General features: G+C 36.7%; 1 protein-coding gene across 2 annotated transcripts in view; it reads right to left on the bottom strand.

Annotated features, from left to right (window-relative positions):
- The window catches only part of PRIM2 (DNA primase subunit 2), a 369300-nt gene that overhangs the window by 223414 nt on the left and 124139 nt on the right, over window positions 1–21747 (bottom strand). The gene's annotated exons all lie outside the window — the stretch shown is intronic.

Raw genomic sequence — 21747 nt, 5'->3', positions numbered from 1 at the left:
GACATTCAGAGATCTCCTCCCAGATCCCCCATTTAAGGAAAGAAGATTTCCTCCTAGATCCCTCAGAAGAGGAGAGCTTGAATCCCAACTCTCTCACACTTATAAGTTACGTGACAAGGAGTAAGTCAACTAACCTTTTTGAGCCTCATTTTTCTCATATATGTATATAGATAATTAGAGTTATTGTACATATTGTATGTGAGAATTAAATGAAATAATGTATGTAAAGCATTGTTCAAATCATAAAACTATGTAAATATTCTCTATTTATATTATCATTATTATTATTTCCCAGAAAGCGACAAAGGGGGGAGCAAAACAATTTACCGGCCTGAGGTCAATAAGCTAGAATTGAATCAAACAAGGAAGATGAAAAGTTTATCTAGTCAAAACCTAAATAAAATAACCAAGTTATATTAGGATATATCATAACATCTAAAGGAAAGGATTAAGTTCAAAACCAGAGAAATTATGTGCTCAGAAAGACATATAACCCAATTCCCAACCATAATGGGTAGAAGAGAAGTAGCGCAGTGCTATAGGCTGCATGATTCCAGATTGGTGAGCAGAATTAGAGCTACAGCCCTGCTTGAGTGCATAAGGAGCTGTAATGCTAACAGAACAGGAAGATCTTCCCTGCCCCTTAATAAGCCTAACACATGGAACCTGTGGTCACATGGAGCTCAGACTGGGAAGAGCTTACCCAAGGAGGAGAAAACACAAGCAGGGAGTGAGAGCAGGCAGAGGAGAGACGCAGAGACAGAGAAAAGCAATCTGTGAGTAGGGGGAAGGAGGAATTTGTCTAAGGGAACTTGTTTTTGTGGAGAGGCCTGGTAAAAAGAAGGTTTAAGATGTCAGGCGCTCCCTGATTAGTGATAAGTACCCTGTTAAATCTTACCTCCTGGTATTCTAATGATGTCCCACATAAATATTTTGGTTTTGTCTGAGGAAGAGTTTATTATATTTTGCAAATATGCATGCATATTCACAGTGGGTATTGCATAGACGTTACAGGGGCAGACCTGGTGCTAGAGATGTGAAAAGATAGATTTTGGAAGACAAAGATGTTGAGAAGCCAGCTTGACCTACATATCTGCCTTCTGAAGGCTTTCCCTCTTTCTCTGTGTCTCTAGTCATCCCCCAAAAGATTCCAGAACCACATGTCCTGTTTCAAAAATGGAATCAACAGACTCTCCTTTCCAAAGCTTTCACACCAACTCTGCATCCAGTAATGCAGGGTCCCATCGACTGTCCCCACCAATCCAGAACCGCATTCTGCTGGTAGCAGACAACACAGTACTGTCCCTCCTCCACCCAGCTTGTTGGGAATTTGTGTTCCAGTAAGAAAGAAACTTCCTTACTAAAAACAAATTAATGACTACATAAAGCAAGACTTCCCTGAACTCTATTAGAAAACAAAGAATGATTTGATTAAGGGAGGTAATACCTCCCTTTCTTGAGTTTGGAAAAGTATACTAAGGTCAGAGGCTACATTTCCTTGGAGATAGTACAGTTATATGGACCATAAGAACACAATCAGTAGATTCTACAGCAGTCGTCAAAAAATCAGAATCTGACCAAACTCCACTATTAAACTAAATATTTTATATAACTTTATCTAAATATGTTTCCTATTTCCATTACTCTTTTTCCTTGATTTAGCTAGTGCATTATGCCAGATACCACTGTACAGAAAGGACTATAGATAATGTGAAGGGATTGCTGAAAGGTGAGACTCCCTCTTTGAGCAGTGATTCACTGCTAACAAAAGGCACAGACTCAGAATGTAGGACAATACTCAAGCAGCACAGCCAAGTGGGAGAAGGTGTCAAAAGCACCATGAACAATTAAGATTATTCTCAGGGGGATCAATCTGCTGAACTTGATAGGAATCCTCTGCTAACTAACTAGAACATTCCACAAATATTATATAAGAATAACAAGGTACTGATTAGAAACATTAATTGATAACTAGAGAGGTTCAGGGGACTGATATATTCTGTAGACTGAATATACACATACAGTGTAAAATAGAGAAACAGATAGAGAGACATCGATAGAAAGACAGATGACAGATAGATAGATAGATGGAGAGAGAGAGACAGAGAGAGAGAGAGATGGATAGATAGAAAGATAGATACAGATAGATAATATTTTTAAGAATGGAAGACAATGGAGAACCACTGCCCAGGTTACATACACAATTTTACCATTTTAATGGAGTAGGCAACAGTGAAGAACATTTTCCCTGTTATTTCTGTTAATGCACTATCTTTCTCTTTACTTTACTTTGTTCTTTCCTTAAGTCCAGGCTACGTGAACAGGGCCACAAGTAAACAGCCTCATTTGAAGCATTTTCACTTTAAGGCAGAAGAGCCTAAGCTGTTCATTTCCACAGGGAAAACTTTGGCCACAAGAATACAATCACTATACAGTCCAAAGAGAAGATTGCTGTCTTTTCTATTTTTTAAAAGCATACCATCTGTTTAAAAAAAAAAAAAAGTAATAGATTTTAAATAGATTACTTTAAGTGGATAAACCATTTAAAATCTTGCAAAGTTGCAAACAGATGGAAGAATGTTTGAGGTTTGTTTTTTAAATGCTGTACAAAGAAAGTGAGCTTCCTTTTCTATTAATGGTAGAATCACTACAAATTAATCATTCAAAAAATATTATTGAGGGTTATTTTAGAGTGAGGCTTTTTTTCTGAACTTTTCCTCCCAGATTCCCAGTTTCATCAGAATAGGGAACTTCTTGTGTGGAAATTTACTCCATCAATACAAACAATGATCTGATCCATCGGGAGATAGTTACAACTAATTTCTGGGGGCAAAATAGTTAAGAACACTCACACAATCTTTTTCTTGATTATTTTCTTTTTAAAAAATTCTATTTTAAAAATTAATTGGCTCAATATTGGACTTAAAAAAAAAAACATCCTGGCATTTTCTCACTCCCACAGACATAATAAATGCTTGTTGATAAATAAAGGTGATGATGATAATGATGATGATAATGATGATGACGATGCAAAGAGACTTCAAGATTAGAACCTATCAGAAAAAGAGCAATCAACAGTTCCAGAGAAAGCAAGAGAGAGAAAACTCAAGCAAAGTGAAGAGGACAATAAAAGCAAACATCTGGCAAACCCTAATGCCTCTGAAAATAAACAGAATTTTAACAATGAAGTTTCATAAAGATATAACATAGCTTTACATTAACAATAGCAACAATGATAGAAAAATATCTTAAAATAGTTAACCTTTTCCTCTAGCTTCCAAACTCATTCACATGCTAATAGAGACTATCCAGGAAGGAGCTTCCTCATTCTGAAAATCCCATATATTTCAACAAAAGGCATAGGATCCTGTGCAATTAAAAAATAAAAACAATCTACTGGTGAAATGTACTTCTCAAAATGCTCATCTATTTTCCTGTTCTGGCTATCATTCAGATACAGGCAGGCAAAGGTAAAGTTAATCTGTTTACCCCAACAACAACAAAAAGGCACTAAACCTGAAAGATAAAAGCACAAGGCAGAAGCATATTTCATTACAGGCCCTTTGCACATCAACATTCAAGCCTAATGTAATCATTTTCCTCTCACAACTCAAACACTCTAAGGGCTGTGTATACAGCATCCAATCTAAATCAAGTCAGTCTGCATTTCACTCAGGAACACTCCCCAGTGGTCGATGCTGACAATAAGGACCTAAGTCATTATTGCTTGTAAGTTCTATGAATCCAAAACTGACAAAATTCACGTTTCAAAGACAAACACATAGAGTGGAATCTTCTTCCTCTCTGTGATTAATTGCCATCTACTGCTCTTAATACATGGCAACATGCCAATCAAGGAATGCTCCCAGAGTGAATTAGTACAACAAGGACTAATAAATGGGAATTCTGTTCACACCCGTCAGGAGCTCATTCAGATTTGCTTCCATTCGAAATAAACCTGTTGCTGAAGCTTTGAAAACTTAGGATAAAGACCATACCCCTTTTTGGAAAATCCGGAGAACCATCAGCATCAGATTAGTAGTTTTGTTCTAGTGCACTGGAAGAGAAGAAATAAAAACACACGTGGGAAGAACAAAACAAGGGAGGGAGAGAGACAGAGAACAGAGAAGGCCACAGAATACTGTCATATTCATGGTTTGTAAAAATGTAAACTGAAGAATAAATTCACTTTACAATATGCCCAAATAATAGTAGTACTTAGGCTTAAAATTTTCTAGTGAGGAGAAATTGAGCACCTATGTAAAGGTAGAACATCGCATTTTGGGGAAGCGATCATTAGGTATAATATTACTTGGCCCAAATCTGTCTCATGCTACCAATCCATCATCTTTTGGCCACTAAAGAATATGATTCTCTCTGTCTCATGTCTGCCTTTTCTTTGCCTGTTTCAGATTCTTCTGGAGCAGGGCCCTCAATCTTGTGGGAAAAGGATTGAGTTGTAACCAATGAGGCCTGGATTAGGTGATTTCTCAGAAAAACTTTTGGTTATAAGCCATAAAACCTGTGGAGATGGCCCCAGGGAAACCCTAAGAAGAGTGATTGGGGCCCTTGGATTAAGGCCAACAGGTAGGAAGTATAGGCCTCACTTGAATTGTGATTGGTGCATCCTCAGTGGACCAGTGGCTGGGAAGGGACCTGTGTCATGGCCCACTGACCCTGTAGGAGACTATGAGCTTGTTGAAGTAGGGTCTGTGGTCTGTGGTTTCTTGGTGATTTTGTATCCCCAGTACCTGACAGGTACTTAATAAATACTTGCTAGACTGGACAGTTCATCTCCATTGGGCAGAGAGCACAAAAGGAGATGAAACTTAAGCCAGCTAATCATGCTACTTGTCAGTATTTGGGGAAGAAAAAACGTTCTAGAAAAGATGAAATTTCTGTCTATTGTAGGTTTAGGAATATCTGTATTGTAGATGATAACATCTACACTATCTACTACCCCTGTCTGCTATGAGGAAAAGGCTTTGTGTATTAACTACAATAAAAATGTAAACTATTATTATTATTATTTAAATTCCTTATAGAACTTCCATACTCTTTGTTATAGATAAAGGGTCACTAAGTAGCACTTCAGAAATGAGAGAGGAAAATTACTCTGGGGTAAAAATGTAACTTCAGATACAGGAAAAAACTATTAAGTCATAATACCAGAAAGAACTGCTGAGATGGCCTGGCCCCAGCTTGCTGGCAGGTCATTTCCTAAGCCTTCTAAGACAAATGGTTATCTCTTCTGTTCTTAAAGATCTCCAGGAACTGAGAGTCTACAACCTGTCTTAGGAATCCGTTTTAGTATTTAATCAACTTTATAGCTCTTTTATACTCTTTTCCTCCTAGTATCACACATAGGTCATGCTTCACATAAAATGGTGCTTTAATAGCATTTTTATAGCTGACTGATTCAGCTTGTGGTCCATTCTGACAACCAGATCTTTCACCTGTCATACTGGTGCATTATTAGTCTTTTCTTGTCTCAGTTTATTGTTGCTTTCTTTACTACCTTTCATTGTAAGTGCCAGAATGTGACTCTAAAGCACATTAATAAGAAATAACCAATGTTTAGTCCTCTTACCAAAGGGAATAATATTTAACAAAAACTTTATTCCTTGAAAAATGAAGGATTTGACTAAGCCTTGTTCTCTGACATAAAATGCTAGACTTTAAAATTTAAACAATTATAAAAATGCAAATATACTTTCACTTACTAATTGTAATCAAGGCAAAAGATTTTCTAATTTTTCATTAAATAAGCAGTTATTAATCACCTATATTTTTAGTCTAAATTATAATGTAAGTTTAGAATAAGGGGAACAGACCTTGGACTTCCTATTCACTTACATAAGTAGCTTTTTAGTCTCTCTGTTCACTAGAAATTTGGGGTGAGAGGGAGAAGGTTTGTGGAGGTTTTTTTAAAAAGTCACTCCTAAAACAGACAATTTTGCCTACTTTCCTCAGCATGTTTATGAGGCTCTAAGCAAAGGAAAAAAATACCAAAATGGAAAATACTCATGAAAATGTAAGAGTGTTTCCCCCCTTTACTTCTACTATATTGTCCTAAACTCTAAAATCTGGCAATTTTGTTTCTGTCACTTGAAGTGATTGGGGGAGGTAGGGAATCCAAGATGTCTCCATTATAGTAGTACTGACTTTTACAAAAAACTAAGATGCCGATAGGAGCAACTGTAGGAATAGGCTGTATTAAGAAAAAAAAAATTTTGATTCCTTGCAATTCCACACTAAAAGAATTACTTCTCTCATGCTAAAATATAGCCATCTCTTAAGTAGAATCTGATTTTCTGCACAAGTAATAGTGTTACTTTAAAACCTATACCATGCATAGATATACACTTGGGCTTAGCTGGAAGGTCAAGAAGAAGCAATATAACAAAGTGCATCTGGCTGTAGGAAGTGTAGCTTACTAAATGCAAACCATGGGTGTAGTGGAAAGGTTGCTGGATTTGGAGTTAAATATTCTTGTCTTCAAATCTTGACTAATATTTATATTAGGCAACTACTATGATGCTGGGTAAATCACACCATCTCTAAAGGCCTCAATATCTTCATTTTGTAAAATGAGATTGGATTAGACGAGCTAAGGCCCCTTTCAGTTCTAAAAACTAAAATCCTATAACATGTCATTGCATGTGTTGGGAGGGACTTGAGGAAAAAAAGAACGAATTTAGATAAACAATTACTTTATAAGGAAAGGCTGGAATTGAGCTACAATTCTTATAAACTACAACTCTTATATGACAGTATAATTATTGAAAATATAACTAGTCAAAAATCAAGTTTTGTTACATACACACACACACACACACACACACACACACACACACACACCTCTCACATTTTCTTGTTATCATGTATATTGATAAGGCATTTTTTGTTTTAGTATCATCAAGTGCCTTTAATTGAATAATGTGATTAAAGAAGATCTTCCCCATCCATTAATGAATGGGCCTGGGAAGATTTGTAGGAAGGCCCACACCTTCTGTTGGTTGTTGTCCTTTGTTTTTGAAGAGGACTAAAATGGCATCACCATGATAAACTGAAGTTTCAGTGTGTCCTACTATGACTGATCAGACCAATAGGAACTCAGAATATTCTACCACAGACTGGGCACAGATAGTCCATGTGAATATTTAGGGTGGTTACTCCAAATCTGCGCATCCTACATTTCCTTTTTGCTATCTCAATTCTGCTTTGTTCATAGAGCACAGCACCTTTTCTCATGTGGGCACGCCATGCTGAGCCGTCCTGTGCCAGTGTCTCCCATGTTGCATAGTCAAATCCAAAGTTCTTGAGAGTGTCCTTGTAATCGCTTCTTCTGACCACCATGTGATGGCCTACCCCATGTGCGTTCTCCATAAAATAGTCTTTTTGGAATGTGTACATCCTGCATTCGAACAACGTGGCCAGCCCATCAGAGTTGTGCTCTCTGAAGCATAGTTTGAATCCTCGGCAGTTTACTTGGAGCAAGGACTACAGTGTCTGGTACCATAGCCTGCCAGATCATCCTCAGAATCATCCTAGGACAGTTCAAATGGAAGCAATTCAGTTTCCTGGCATGGCAGTGGTAGACTGTCCAGGTTTCATGGCCATAAGTGAACTTATCCACAGCATTCAAAACTTCTCCATTTGTTGTAACTGATGGTTCCACATATGGATGGTGTGGTGGTGATGGCTGCTGGAGCACCTATGTTTTCTTGGTGTTAATTAGCAGGCACTGCTTCTCAAGGGTTGTGATGCCCTCTGGCTCTAAAAAGTGTACAAAGGTGAGGTTTTACTTTGGAACTAAGTTTTTGAAAGAAGACTTGTGTGCCAGATAAGATTCTGGAAAGTTGCTAAGCAGTCCCCTAGAGTTTTGAAAACCCAGATATTGTTGCTTCCCTTTCTGGTAACTATGATCAGACAGTTGAATCTTTCTGCTGATCTGTGATATATGCATTGCTTATGGTCAGACAGTTGGAAGCCTGTCTGTTAGTCTTTATTTCTCTTTTTGTATTTTTCTCTATTGGTGAATGATATATGTGCTTGATTAAAGGAGACTGTTAACCCCTCAAAAGTTGCCTTTCCTTTTAGAAAAGCAGACTAAAAAAAACCTGTGATAACAGGCCCTCCTGTGTATGTCAGGTGCTTTCTGTTACATCATACTAAAGCATTTAGTTCAGTAATTCCTAATAATTCATTAGTTACTCAAGCTCAGTAGTAACTAAAACAAAGGAATGTCATTCATTTCTCAGAAGATATACTTGATGGAATTGAAATGCATGACTTAGTTATAAAGGAGTTGTTCTTGTTATTGTCTGTTCTTCGTTCTTGAAGAAGACCATGACATCAGGAAGGTGATGCCTTAAATTACAATTGAATTAGATATGAGAGGGAGGGCTGTGCAAAGTCATCGGCCTCACTCCCTCTTCCAGCTCTCATTATAAAGGAGTAAGAGGTATGTGATAGGATCAGGGTTCCTTTCTCACGTCCTAGCAATAGAAATTTTGTTCAGTCATGTCTAACTCTTCATGACCCCTTTTTGGGGTTTTCTTGGCAAAAATATTAGAATTGTTTATCAATTTGTCCTCTAGCTCATTTTACAGTTGAGGACCAAGGTCAAGTGACTTGCTTAATTTAGCTAATAAGTATCTGAGGCCATATTTGAATTCAGGGCTTCTTGAATCCAAGCCCCACACTCTATCCACTGGGCCATTAGTTTTCCCTAATAAACAACAAAACTGTCCCTGGGACTTACTTGGTTCCTACCTCCCTTCATAACATATCTTCCTGGTCATTTAAGCACATAAAAAATTCCACTCACAGGAGCTAGGGCCCCTCTGTCTTTGGCGATCTCTGAAGACCAAGTGAGTCACCTGCTGCCCTGCTGACCCAATCAATTTTCATATAGAGATGAGGTAAGGCCAGCTAAGTCCAGAGAAGCTTAAGTGCTGCTAGATCCTTGTTGCATCTCCTTACTGTTTTAGGGTTAAGAGATATGCCACCCTGCCCTTATCATTTGCTGACTGGATTATTGCCACAGGTTTCTAACTGGTTTCCAACCACATTGTGTGTCTTCCCACTCTGATCCACCCTTCACTCAGCTGCCATTTATTTCTAAAGCATAAGTGTGACCATATCACTCTTATCCCTTGTTCAATAAGGTCCAATTGTTCCTTACCACTAGAATCAAATGTTTGGCATTTAAAGATCTTCATAACAGGGCCCCTTCCTACTACCTTCCTAGTTCTCTAAATTCTAAAGCAATAGAAGCCAAACTGAAGCAAATTTCCAGCCTGGAAGACAACCTGGAAGGTTGACAGGAAGGGTCTATTGCACCAGGCTGGGAGTAGAGTGTAGTTTGTCATGGGCCATGCTGGTGCAGACAGAGCTGGAGCAGGAGACTGAATCACTGGTGGCTACAGTGGTTTCCAGACTTCTCAACCCACAAACATCAAAAAGAGTTTCAAAGGACAGTGGGAAGCGTCTCCTTCCCAAATCCAGCCCCAAATCAGCTCCAGCCCCAGCCCCAACCTAGCCCCAACCCCAGGGTGGTGGCAGCCACTGCTGAAGCCAATAGCTGCTTCTGGAGCCCTCCACTTAACAAAGAGCTCAAAGATCAAGTGATTGGCTGGGAAGAGAAGCAAATGGAGGAAAAAAAACACTACAGACTCTTACATTCTAGATGAAAAGGTATTTTCTTACATCATTGGTGACCAGGAAGATCAGGGGATACAACCAGAAGAAAACAATAAAGTCAAGGCTCCTGCATCCAAATCTTCCAAGAAAAAATATGAATTGGTCTCAGGCCATGGAAGAACTCAAAAAGGATTTTGAAAATCAAGTAAGAAAAGCAGAGCAAAAATTGGGAAGACAAATGAGAGTGAAGCAAGAAAATCATGAAAAAATGAGTCAAAAAAGTCTAAAGGAGACCCCCCCCCCCAAAAAAAACGCTGAAAAAAGTAACATCTTTAAAATTTGACTAACCCAAATGGGAAAAGAGGTCCAAAAAGTCAAAGAGAAGAATGCCTTAAAAAGCAGAATGGGCCAAATGGAAAAAGAGGTCCAAAAGCTCACTGAAGAAAATAATTCCTTAAAAATAAGAATGGAGCAAATGAAAGCTAATGACTTTATGAGAAATCAGAAAATTATAAAACAAAACCAAAAGAATGAAAAAATAGAAGACAATGTGAAGTATCTCATTGGAAAAACAATTGACCTGGAAAATGGATCCAGAAGAGATAATAAACGCATAGAATAAAATACACAGGATTACAAAGGAAACCAATTATACTGAAATACAGTTATCAAAATAGGGGTACATGGACCCCAGGTTAAGAACTCCTGATCAATCCTTACAGCTACCATCTTAGTTTAGATCCTTATCACCTCTTGCCTAAACTATTAGAATAGCCTCCTCATTGGTCCCCCAACTCCAAGGCTCTCTCCACTCTAGTTCATTTTTTCCAATTCAGCCAAAATGACTTTCCTTGAGCACAGATTTGACCATATCACCCACCTACTCAAAATCCAGTAGCTCCCTTCTACTAGTAGTATAAAGGATAAACTCCTATTTGGTTTTCAGAGCTCTTCACAAAGTAGCACCTAACTTTCTAGTCTTATTGTTACTTGCTATTTATTGTTACTCTCCTTCCCATATTCTACAATTTAGTCATACTGGCCTATTTGCTGAACCTCACACTTCAGCTACCTTTCAAATGCCTTTGCACTGGACATCCTCCATTCCTGAAAGCCAATGCCTTCTCACTTCTACCTCACCAAACCTCTGGCTCCCTTCAAGACTCTGCTTAGGTTGCATCTTCTACACAAAGCCTTTCCAATCTCCCCAACCACCAGGGTCTTCCCTCCCTAAGTACTTTGTATAGCTAGATGTTTAGAGCACTAAATTTGGAATCAGGAAGACCTGAGTTCAACTCTTGCCTCACACACTTACCAGCTGGATAACCCCAGTCAAGTCTCTTAACCTCTATCTGCTTCAATTTCCTGATCTGTAAAATGGATATGATAATAATACCTACCTCCCAAAGTTGTTTTCAGGAAAAAAATCTGATATGTATAAAGGCCTTTGTAAACCTTAAAACACTATATAAATGTTAGTTATCCTTATTATTATTAACTACCTTGAACTTATTTTCTGCTTAAACATACACATACACACATATACACACACACACACACACGCAAATCTGTACTTTTTATTTGCCCAATAATATGTAACTTCCTTCACAGTGATGACTATTATTTTTTTGTATTTGTATTCCCAGAACCTAATCTATCAGAGTCTGACATATGATAAGCCATTAATAAACGAATCACTATGGAACTGAATTTGTCACATATTACTATCACTTTCTTTATATTTCTGAAATCAGTCCAATCTAGTATAATCTACAGTTTACATTAGGAAACTAGTGACATTACATCAAGAGAGGAAATTTGCTCATCACCTCAACAAGCTCTTAAACATACAGTATAATGTTTTAATTCCATTTATCACTTAATTCTCCAGGCCACAACTTTCACTATTTGAATGCCATTATTACAACTTAGCTGATTCACCTAAAGTCACTTTTTCTACTTTGCATTATTCCTTTATGGAATCCTATGTGTATCCTTTAGTCCCATGCCTTCAAAATTCTACTCCCAGCTAAATGACAGCAAGCTAATCTTAATTATTTGGTGCTAATGCTTAAATAGTTAAAAATAAACTGTTATATTTTCCAATTTAGCAAATTTAAATAGAATTCTGAAGAGAAACCAAAGTTGCTAGAATTCCAGGTACTGCCCAGCGAAAGTGGCAGGCCGATGAAGAGGACATTGTGGGGGAAACAAGGAAAGGTCTTATGGCACCCCTCGAATCCAGATGTGTGAGATCCTCTACTCCAGCTCCACATAAAGCTAGCCCCAGTTGTAGCACTGAATAACAAAAAACTACTCCAACAACCCTCATTCCTAATTTATCTCTGCTTCCTCATTATCCCCTTCTTGGTCTTCCCCTGCCTGGAAACAACTCTTTTCATGAATTAAGACTTGGAAAGATGTTATCAGTATTCCTTGCCCTCCCCTATAGTATTGAAATCCTGCCTCACCACAGTGTGTGTGAATGTGTGCAAACCTGTGTGTCCTGGAAATAGAAAGACTGCAAGAAACCTCAGTGGACATCACCGAATAAAAATATTTCAGAATTTATGTCTGACACATAGACCACCATTTATCTCACTGCTCCTTTCTTCAAAGTACTTGTTTTACAATTTTTATAATTTATCTTTTAGGATATAATTTATCTAGGACAAGATTTCTTAATCAACTTCATTATGATTTCTGTGTTGATTTTTAAGCTCCTAAGACTTAATGGAGGTTGGAATGGTTTAGAAGGGGGGAACAAGGAAATAAGCCTCTATCTATGCATATTCAATCAACTTTGTAACTCTTTTACAATACAGCAATGGGACAATGACACTGAGGTTTACTTTACCCATCATCATCTCCTTGCTCAACTTCTTGTCAGTTATCCACCAGACTCTCCATCCTTTATCAAAAAAATTCAGTACCTGGCTCTTAATAGTCCTTTCTGCCTTCCTACTTGAGGACTTACATATATATATATACATATGTGTGTGTGTGTATATACATGTAAGTATTTTTGTTTGTGTATATATGTGTGTGTTCGTCCTTCATTGCCAAAGAACATCATGCCATCAGAGAAATGGTGACATGACTTGCACTTGACTCTGTTTTGGGTAAGGGAGGGCTGTGCAGGTCACCAGCCTCACTTCTCCTCCAGAGCCATCTGAATCCAGTGACCAGATATTCATCAGGATGACTGCAGATGACCCAGGATGCACTGGGAGCCCTTGGTCCCTTTAGGCCACAGTCTATTTAGGTACTCAGAGTGAGGTAATGCCCATTCACTGAATAGGCCCGTTTGGGAAGAGTCCTTATTGAAATCACACATCCATGAAGTATAGAAGAGTGCTTTTCACTGTAAAGTCAATCAGACATCCATTTCATACATGAAGGATGGTTGCCACATATATATATCCCCTTATCACATCTGACCTAGACTATTTCATTTGCTTCCTAACTGGTTTCCCTACTTCAAGTCTCTCCCTTCTCTAATCAATCATCCATACAACTGCTAAACTGAAGTTTGGCAGTTCTAAAACACAGATCTGGCCACATGACACACTCCCTGCCCCTGCTCCCATAAATTTTCAAAGGTTTCCTATTGTGTTTAGAACAAAATACAAAATCCTCAGCCAATCATTTCAGGTTCTGCACCATCTGGGATCCCAACTACATTTTCAATCTTATTTTATATTGCTCCCCTTTTTCCCACTCTGCATTACAGCTACATTGGCCACATTCTATCTTTAGTCATGAGTGGCTTCCCAAGCTCTGAAATGTCCTCTCTCCTCACTTCTTCTGCCTCTTAGAAATTACTAACTTCCTTCAAAGCACTGCTTACATGCCAGCTTCTATATGTGACTTTTCCTGATCTTCCCCGTTATTGGCAATTCCTTCACTTGTGAAATTACTTTATTTGCAATCTGCTTTGTACTTATTCATCTGTGTAAATGTTGTATCTCCCCCTACTCCCAAACCACAAAAAAGTAAGATCCTGGAGGGCAACAATTATTTCACTTCTGGCCTTGCATCTACACCCTTTAAAAAATATGCTGGATTGAATTAAATATATAATAGTGATTATTAACATTCTCTCAGGGGATCTGAAAAGAGCTCAATTTAAAAAGTAGGCACATAAATGAATTCCCTAAGGATTAAAATATATATCAATTGTTAAACTGTTAAATTAAGCCATATCCTCAATACATTTTTCAAATTGGGCTTTAATATATTTTCTCTCCTGTCTAGATATAGCCACAGGATTTTTAAAGATTTCTTAGGAAGTAATAACTAGCTGAGTTTTCCCAAACAAATTTAAATTAATTTAAAACAGCTTGAATCTTAGGGTTAATCTTAGAAATTTCATTCCTAAGAATAAGTCCTCAAACTTAAAATGTACTTGTTTCACAGAAAGCAGTATGATTTTGTATACAAACTGCCAAGAAATCAAGAATTTTACCTCCTGATCCTCATTATTCCATTAACTCAGTATGTGACCTTGGTTAAGCCCTCAAGAGTATCACCCTTTTAACATACAGATACTACACAGCATGAATGAAAATATTTAACAATCACAGCACAGACAGCACATATATAAATTCACCATTATCCAATATGATGGTAAATGGGACAATGTAGTTGATAAAATATGATTCTGGTAAAGTTTTGTAGTATATACAATTCATAGATAGTTTTCAAAGAAAGAGGATGCACAAATATTAAAACTAAATCTGATATAATGCAATACTTCTCTTATGGTAATCTTTGATGATTATAAGACTCTAGTCATCAGAAGATGGGTTCAAATTTTAACTCTAATCCTTGAAAAATCCATTTAATGTAAGTCTCAGTTTCTTAATCTATAACATAATCAGCTAGTCAATCAACAAGCATTTATTAAGCACTTACTACGTGCCAAGCACTGCAGAGCTGGAGGCTATAATGTCTAAGGGTCCATTCAGCTCTAACCCAATGACCACTGAATATCAATTATTAGTGTACCCTAAAAGGAGAAACACTGGAGAATCAACTCACTATCTAAATTTATCATTTAACAGTAAGTATTATACTTACCTTGTTTTCTTTTCCCCATTACTAGACTACAAGATCTATGGTCTTAATTAAAATTTGTGTCTTACCCAGCTTTATACATAGCAGTACACTTAATAAATGTCTACTAAACTGAACTGAACTAAAAGAAATTAAGTGGCACATGGATGGAGTCCTAGGCTTGGAGTCAGGAAGACCTGAGTTCAGATTCCACTTTGGACACTTCCGAGCTATGCGACCCTGAGCAAGTAATTTAATCTAACTACTTCAATTTCCTCAGCTGTAAAATGGGGATGATAGCAGCACCTACCTCACAAGGTTTTTGTGAAGACGAAATGAGATAATATTTGTAAAGCACTTAACACAGAACTTGGAGCACAGTAAGTGCTTAAGAAATGCTTATTCCCTTCCATTTCCCTATTCTGGATTCTCCCCATTTACAGAGGGTAGGTTCCCATAACTGAATATGTCAGGGAGTATTTTATTCCCCACAAAAAATATTTCAGACAGCTACCAAATTTATATCTTAACCTATCCCTTTTTGACTACTCAACACTGGGCCTCTAGTCAGAGAAAGGGCAGGATGGATTAAAAAATCAAAGACTGGCAAGCAAACACAAACATTGGGATCAATGGCCTGCCACAAAGGGATCATGGGGTCAGAGGATTTTGACCTAGAAAAAGAAATTAGGGGCTATCCAGTCCAACCCCCTCATTTTACAAACAAGGGAACTGCCTTGTACAAGGGACACAGGAGTTTTGTGATTGAGAATTAGATCTGACTTCAAATTCCATTCTTTTTCAAGTGTACCGTGAGGCTTTGCTTAGTCATGAAGTCACTAGGACAAAAGGACCAGAGAGCAGATGATACAGAACCAAGATGTGGCATGATCTTGAAGCTCTCAGAACTAGGAAATCTGCTGCTATTTAAGTTTTTTAAATTAAGTTTGGCTGTCTATAGCCCCACCTCCCCCCAGCAAGGGGTAAGTAAAACTGATTTCACCATCTAATTAAGCACTTTGGTTCAAGACCCATGATCAAAAGGTAAATTTTCCCTTTTTGCCCATGGATCTTATCTACCTTTAAGATGAACCCTTAAACCACTTTGAAGATTAGACCACGACCTCCAAGAGTCTGGGCACATGACGGAAGTTTCTCCCTTATTTCTCCTCATATGGCACCACACAGACCTCTGCCACCCAATCCCTACATTTAATTTTTATTACTTGCACACTGTCAGAAGGTGTATAATTTTTTAAAATTCCAATCTTACATATTTAAAAAGCTGGTGCCAAAAAAAAAAAAGGAAATGAATGGATGGATGAACAGAAATCAAGACATATTTTAAACATTTCCTAAAAGATAAATCAATTTCCCTAAGGAGGAAATAAAAAAGAATCTAGAAACTACCTCAGTTAGAAAATATTTAATCTCTATGACAAACAGAAAGATATGGGACCTGAAGGTAGCACTGACTTGGAATGTAAATTGGTTCATGAGTTTTTACCAAGAAGGAGGTAGAAGATTATGAAATTAAAATATTGAAATCATCAGAATAAGAAACAAAGAAAAATAGGAAGTATCTGCAAAGATTTTTATAATAAACTTTTTTTCACCATCAAAAACAGCATGGACTCTCTGTTTGGACTCACATTAGTCCAAATGTACTTATAAAGGAATTGAAATGGCACTAAAGAAAATAAAAAAGGGAAAGCAACTAGAAACAGGAGTGGAGAACCTGCGGCCTCAAGGCCACATGTGGTCTTCTAGGTGCTTGGATATGGCCTTTTGACTGAGTTCAAGTTTTACAGAATAAATCATTTTTTAAAGGGAATTTGTTCTATGAAGTTTGGATTCAGTCAAAGGACTGCACTTGAGGCCACATGTGGCCAGCCTCCAGGCTACAGGCTCCCCACCCCAGAACTAGATTAAGCCAAGTATATACCAAAGAGATTCATGCTGGAAGCAATGTAATATATAATATTATGTATGAAATATTATATATACCTAGCTAATGTATAATGTTATATATCACATCTATAATACAACACAATAACACAATGCAATATAAATGTATGATCTAATAATATAATGTAATACTATATAACATAATATAATATGATTTGTATATTGTATAAATACATTAAAGATATATTAGGTTATGTTATATTGATTGTACTATATTACATATTTATATATAAGTACATAAGAGAAATCTCACTTTTTTTTTATAGTGTTTCATAAATTGGTTATTTTTACTTTAAAAATTGAATACATGGAGACATGGAGTGCAAGACAATAAAACTATTGACTAAAAGCTCTGGTTTTTTTCCTAGGTTCTTATTCAAAATGAGAAAGGTAAAGGCTCAGGGGAAAATAAACAATAAGCTAAGTCCATACTGAACATGAGGAAGAAAGGAGACCTGATTTTGCAAAACTGCAAAGTTCTTTTAAGGACCCTACAATTTTTCATGAAACCAAGGCCCAGCTTTTTAACAACAATATTCATCCAGTGATGCTGTACAGCTGCAAGTGATGGAATATTTGTCTCTAAAGAAGTTGCAAAGTAGCCAAAGCAGGCTCCAATACGTTACAAAAGAAGAATGATTCTGGAGAAGCCACGTAAAAGATCTTATCTGAGAAATGTCACTGTCTGCCCAAGAAACTGCCTCCAGCAAAAAATGCAAACTCTTCAACTTCGCATTTAAAATCCTTCAGTTTATGATAACCAAAAATGGCCCTAGAGATTTGAGATTGCACCTCCTCCTGATTATCTGCATAAGTGGAGAACTAGATTTTTCTAATATGTTGGTTAGTTTTCTTAAATTCTTTCTTTCTTTTTTAGTCTTTGCTATAAGGGACACATTGGGAGCAGGAGGGTGAGAAACGGAAGGAGAGGAAATATACTGGGAAATGAAGATGATTTTTTTTTTACAGGTACCAATAAAAGTTTTGGGGGAGAAATTTTTATTTAAAATCCTTCATAATCGGACTCTAACTTACCTTGTCAGACTTATTTTACATTATTCCCCTGCATACATTGTAGATTCCTGTCAAGCAGACTATTTATTATTGTCTGAACTTGGTATTTCATCTCCTGCCTTTGTGGCTTTGCTTTCATACTGGAAAGGTGCTTCTGCCTTACTCTTGCCTCTTGGAATCCTGGGCACCCTTCAATGCTTCAGTACACGTGCCATTTTCTATGGGAAGGCACAGATTAAAAGCCCAGGTGCCTACACATCCCTGAGCTTCAGTTTCCTGATATGTAAAACGAGGGAGTCAGATTAGATCATCTCTATGCTCCTTTTCAAATTTAATCCTAAAATCCTATGGAAGTATATTCAATTTTGAGGGGTACTTAGAGCATAAAGTAAGATGTACCCATCTTTCCTATAGCTGTGGAAATTAAAGAATGGTTCTCAGGTAAATACAGACAGCTAGAATGCCAGGCCTGGAGTCAAGATTCATCTTTCTGAGTTCAAATCCAGCCTCAAATACTTCCTAGCTGTGTGACCCTGGGCAAGTCACTTAACCCTGTTTGCCTCAGTTTCCTGCTCTGCAAAATGGGCTGGAGAAGGAAATGACTGCCAAGAAAACGCAGAGTGGAATCATGAAGAGTCGGATACAACTGAAAAATGACTAAATTACAACAACGAGTAATTTAAGAAATGATGAGAGATATTTTCTTTGAGGATGATGAGCAGGGAGGGGAAAAAGGAAAAGTTTTTTGAGACAGGACATTTCTAAACTATCAAAAGTAGCTAATAAACAGACTGGGAGGGAAATGGAGCCCAGAAATAGCATCCATTTATTCCAATTAACTGTTCTGCTTGCCCAAAAGGCAGAGGAGAGAGGGGCTGAGGCTATCCTCCAATCCTCAAAAAAAATTATCATTCAAAAATGCATTACAATAATTACAAAAATAATAATAATTAGCATTTATATCGTACTTACTAGGTGCCAGGCACTGGGCTAAGTGCTTTACGATTATCTTATTTACCTTCACAACAATCCTGGGAGATAGGTGCTTTATTATCCTCATATTACACATGAGGAAACTAAGGCAGACAGAAGTCAAATCCCCTTCTAGGATCACACAGGTATCAAGTGTCTGATAGGGGGATTTGAACTCAGGTCTTCTGACTTCAGGCCTGGTGTTCTATCCACTGGTCCTACCCAGCTAGGGCCTCAACAAAGCCAGTGAGGTAGAGAAGAGAGCAAGTCAAAAAATTCTGGAAGTGAAAGAAAGATGGAACCTTCTTACAAAAACAGAAGCACAACCAATGCAAAAATCACTAATGCATGTGGACAGACTAGAAAACAAGCAGTACCCTTAAGACAGAAAGATATTTTTGACAATTGAAAAATAAAGATCTTAAGGTGTATGGCACAAGGACACAACTGGAGGGTCTGCCATATATACAGTTTTGACAACATGGGGGGTGGGGAGAAGGGGGAAATACAATAGAATAAAGTTCTGTCCTCTCCTGTTTCTCATATGCTTCAGATTTCCCAAAACATACAAAAGAATTTTATCTAAATTGAACTACAGCCAATCAAGTTATAAATATCTGAAAAGTTAGCAAATATGTCTCAATCTATACAAAGGTTCAGTTTTCAGAAATCTACAAAAATGATGATAGTGACGGTAATAGTTCAGAAAAATGAGACAGACTGGAAAAAGTCAAGTATGGCAAGGACTTTGTAAATCTTAAAGAGTCATACAAATGTTAGTAATTATTATTCATTAAGATGTCCTCTAATGCTCCTTTAGGCCCTAAATCTACTCTTCTACTCTTCCATTTTTGTTTATAGATCCTTTTCTTAAAATGAAAATTTTTCTTAATCAATTTGACTTTGGAGAACACAACATAATGCTATTTGTTTTACAGTAATTTTGAAAGCTCTTTAAGGCCTCAAGATTTTGTCTAATTCTCAAACAGGACAAAATAAAGAAAAGCTTAAATTCATGTTGAAAAATAAAGAAGGGAGGGAAGAATTTAAACATAAGTCCAGCTAAGAATTTCTAATATATTTTCAGAATGTGTTAACGTTTGAGAATTATATACCAAACACAATCACATTATTAGCCAGAGAACTGAAAGATAATATATCTTAATGTTCTTAAATAAACAAAGTAACATTAGAAATACATTAAGCAAACATAGGGTTACAATTCTCCAATTTATGTTATTTTCAGCAATACAGAAAAAAGCCTTTAAAAAAACTCATCATTTCAAAATCTTGGGAAGTTGTACATCTCTAATGAGGATCCTCAATGTGAGGTTTAACCTTGGATTTTAAGATGGATTTTATAAGTGTGTGAATCCCTTACTCATTTTTAAATTACAACATTTCTTATATGAAAATGAAATTCAGCCATCAAGATAGCCATGTTGTAAAGCTTTAGAGCTCACTTTATACTTCCTTGGTATATGACAGTGAAGACAACTTCGAGTTACTTTCCTGGCACAAATGAGATTTATATTTGACTCAAAAAGCAATGCCATTCTGAATTTCCATTCCATTTTGCAAAACTTTGTAGGACACTGACCTTTCTAAAAAGATGAATTAGCAAAACGATGTACTCTTCCTGACTAGTGTGATTTGATTGGAATCATCTCTGCCACTACCTGTCTCTGAGAACTCTTGCCTGCTCAAGTACCTCAGGATGTCTTCTTGAAATGACACTCATCATTACTCATATTAACAACATTCGCTGCCTTCTGAAAATGATTTATCTGGTCTTTAAAGGGCTGTTAAGCTGCTGTTGACCAAATGTTTCTCATGTTCCAAGAAAGTTTCCAATTTTTGACTAATATAGCAAATGTCCTATCTATAGCTAAGTGACTGATTTAACAGGAGCCTTTAAAAAAAAGAAAAACTATATCGATTATACTACTGATAGTAAATAGACAAAACTTCAGTCTTTATAAGAAAAGGGAATTGAAATGCAAGTAAAAGATTACAAATCAGCCCCCAACTATAAAATATATTTAAAAATATGTACTGTTAGCCTTTATTATTAAAGAAAACAGAAATTCAAGATTATTGCTAAGCATGGTTGCATTGAAAATATGAGGAAAATTGCCTGTGTGCTACATGTACTTGGTCTTATGATCTAAATCAATGTTTTCCAATACATTGCTTTTTAATTTTATTTTGCTTTAATGGGAATACCTACTTTTAAAAATTCACAATTAACTTGCTTTAGGCAAGTCAAGTCTCAAAGGTTCTTTAATAGATTCATTTTAAATTCAATACTTGTGTTGTATCAAATTAGGTTACCAGACTAACTTTAACCAAGACATAGCAGTAAAAAGTGCTAAGACACCAATGTAGGTGATAATGATAAGCGTTTCTATCTATAGCTGTTCAAATTTTAGTTGGTTCCCTACTTTTGCATTTTATTTATGGTATGAGAATTAATCATCTCAATTTTCCTTTAATGTAATTATTCTACAAACCTAAAATTTCTCTTAAATTGCATACTGGAATAAAAATAGCATTCTTTCCATTTAATGGTAATTTAAACTCTTCCATATGAGAGTTTTGCAAAATTTTAGACCACTCATATAATGAAGATATTCCACAAAATTCTTTTCTTCGTTTCTCATTTCCCAATAATTTTGCAATTATTTAAACTGCATTTGTTTTAGATATGTATAAAAGACAATAAATGTTTGATGAATATGTTAATCTATCATTTGGATGTAAGCATGCGTACATGTTTAGAGTCAATTTTACATTATCACTAGGATTTTTAAAATCTGATTAGTTTTTTTGACTAGACTTTCAACTTTGCAAGCTAGTATTACTTACAGTAATTTTTCCTGTTTCCTCCAGTTTGACTCTGTCCACATTATTTCTCTTACATTCCAGCCAAACTGCCTTACTTACTATTCCTTGAACAGCATTCCATCTCACATTCCTATGACTTTATCACAGACTTCTCCCATTCTTACCTCCTCATCTCTGCCTCTTGGAATCCTTATACTAGATTCCCTCCACATACTCTACATCCAGTTATACAGGCCTATT

This window comes from Notamacropus eugenii, chromosome 2, assembly GCF_028372415.1.
Source record: "Notamacropus eugenii isolate mMacEug1 chromosome 2, mMacEug1.pri_v2, whole genome shotgun sequence".
Taxonomy (NCBI): domain Eukaryota; kingdom Metazoa; phylum Chordata; class Mammalia; order Diprotodontia; family Macropodidae; genus Notamacropus; species Notamacropus eugenii.
This window is presented reverse-complemented; position numbering and strand designations above follow the sequence as displayed.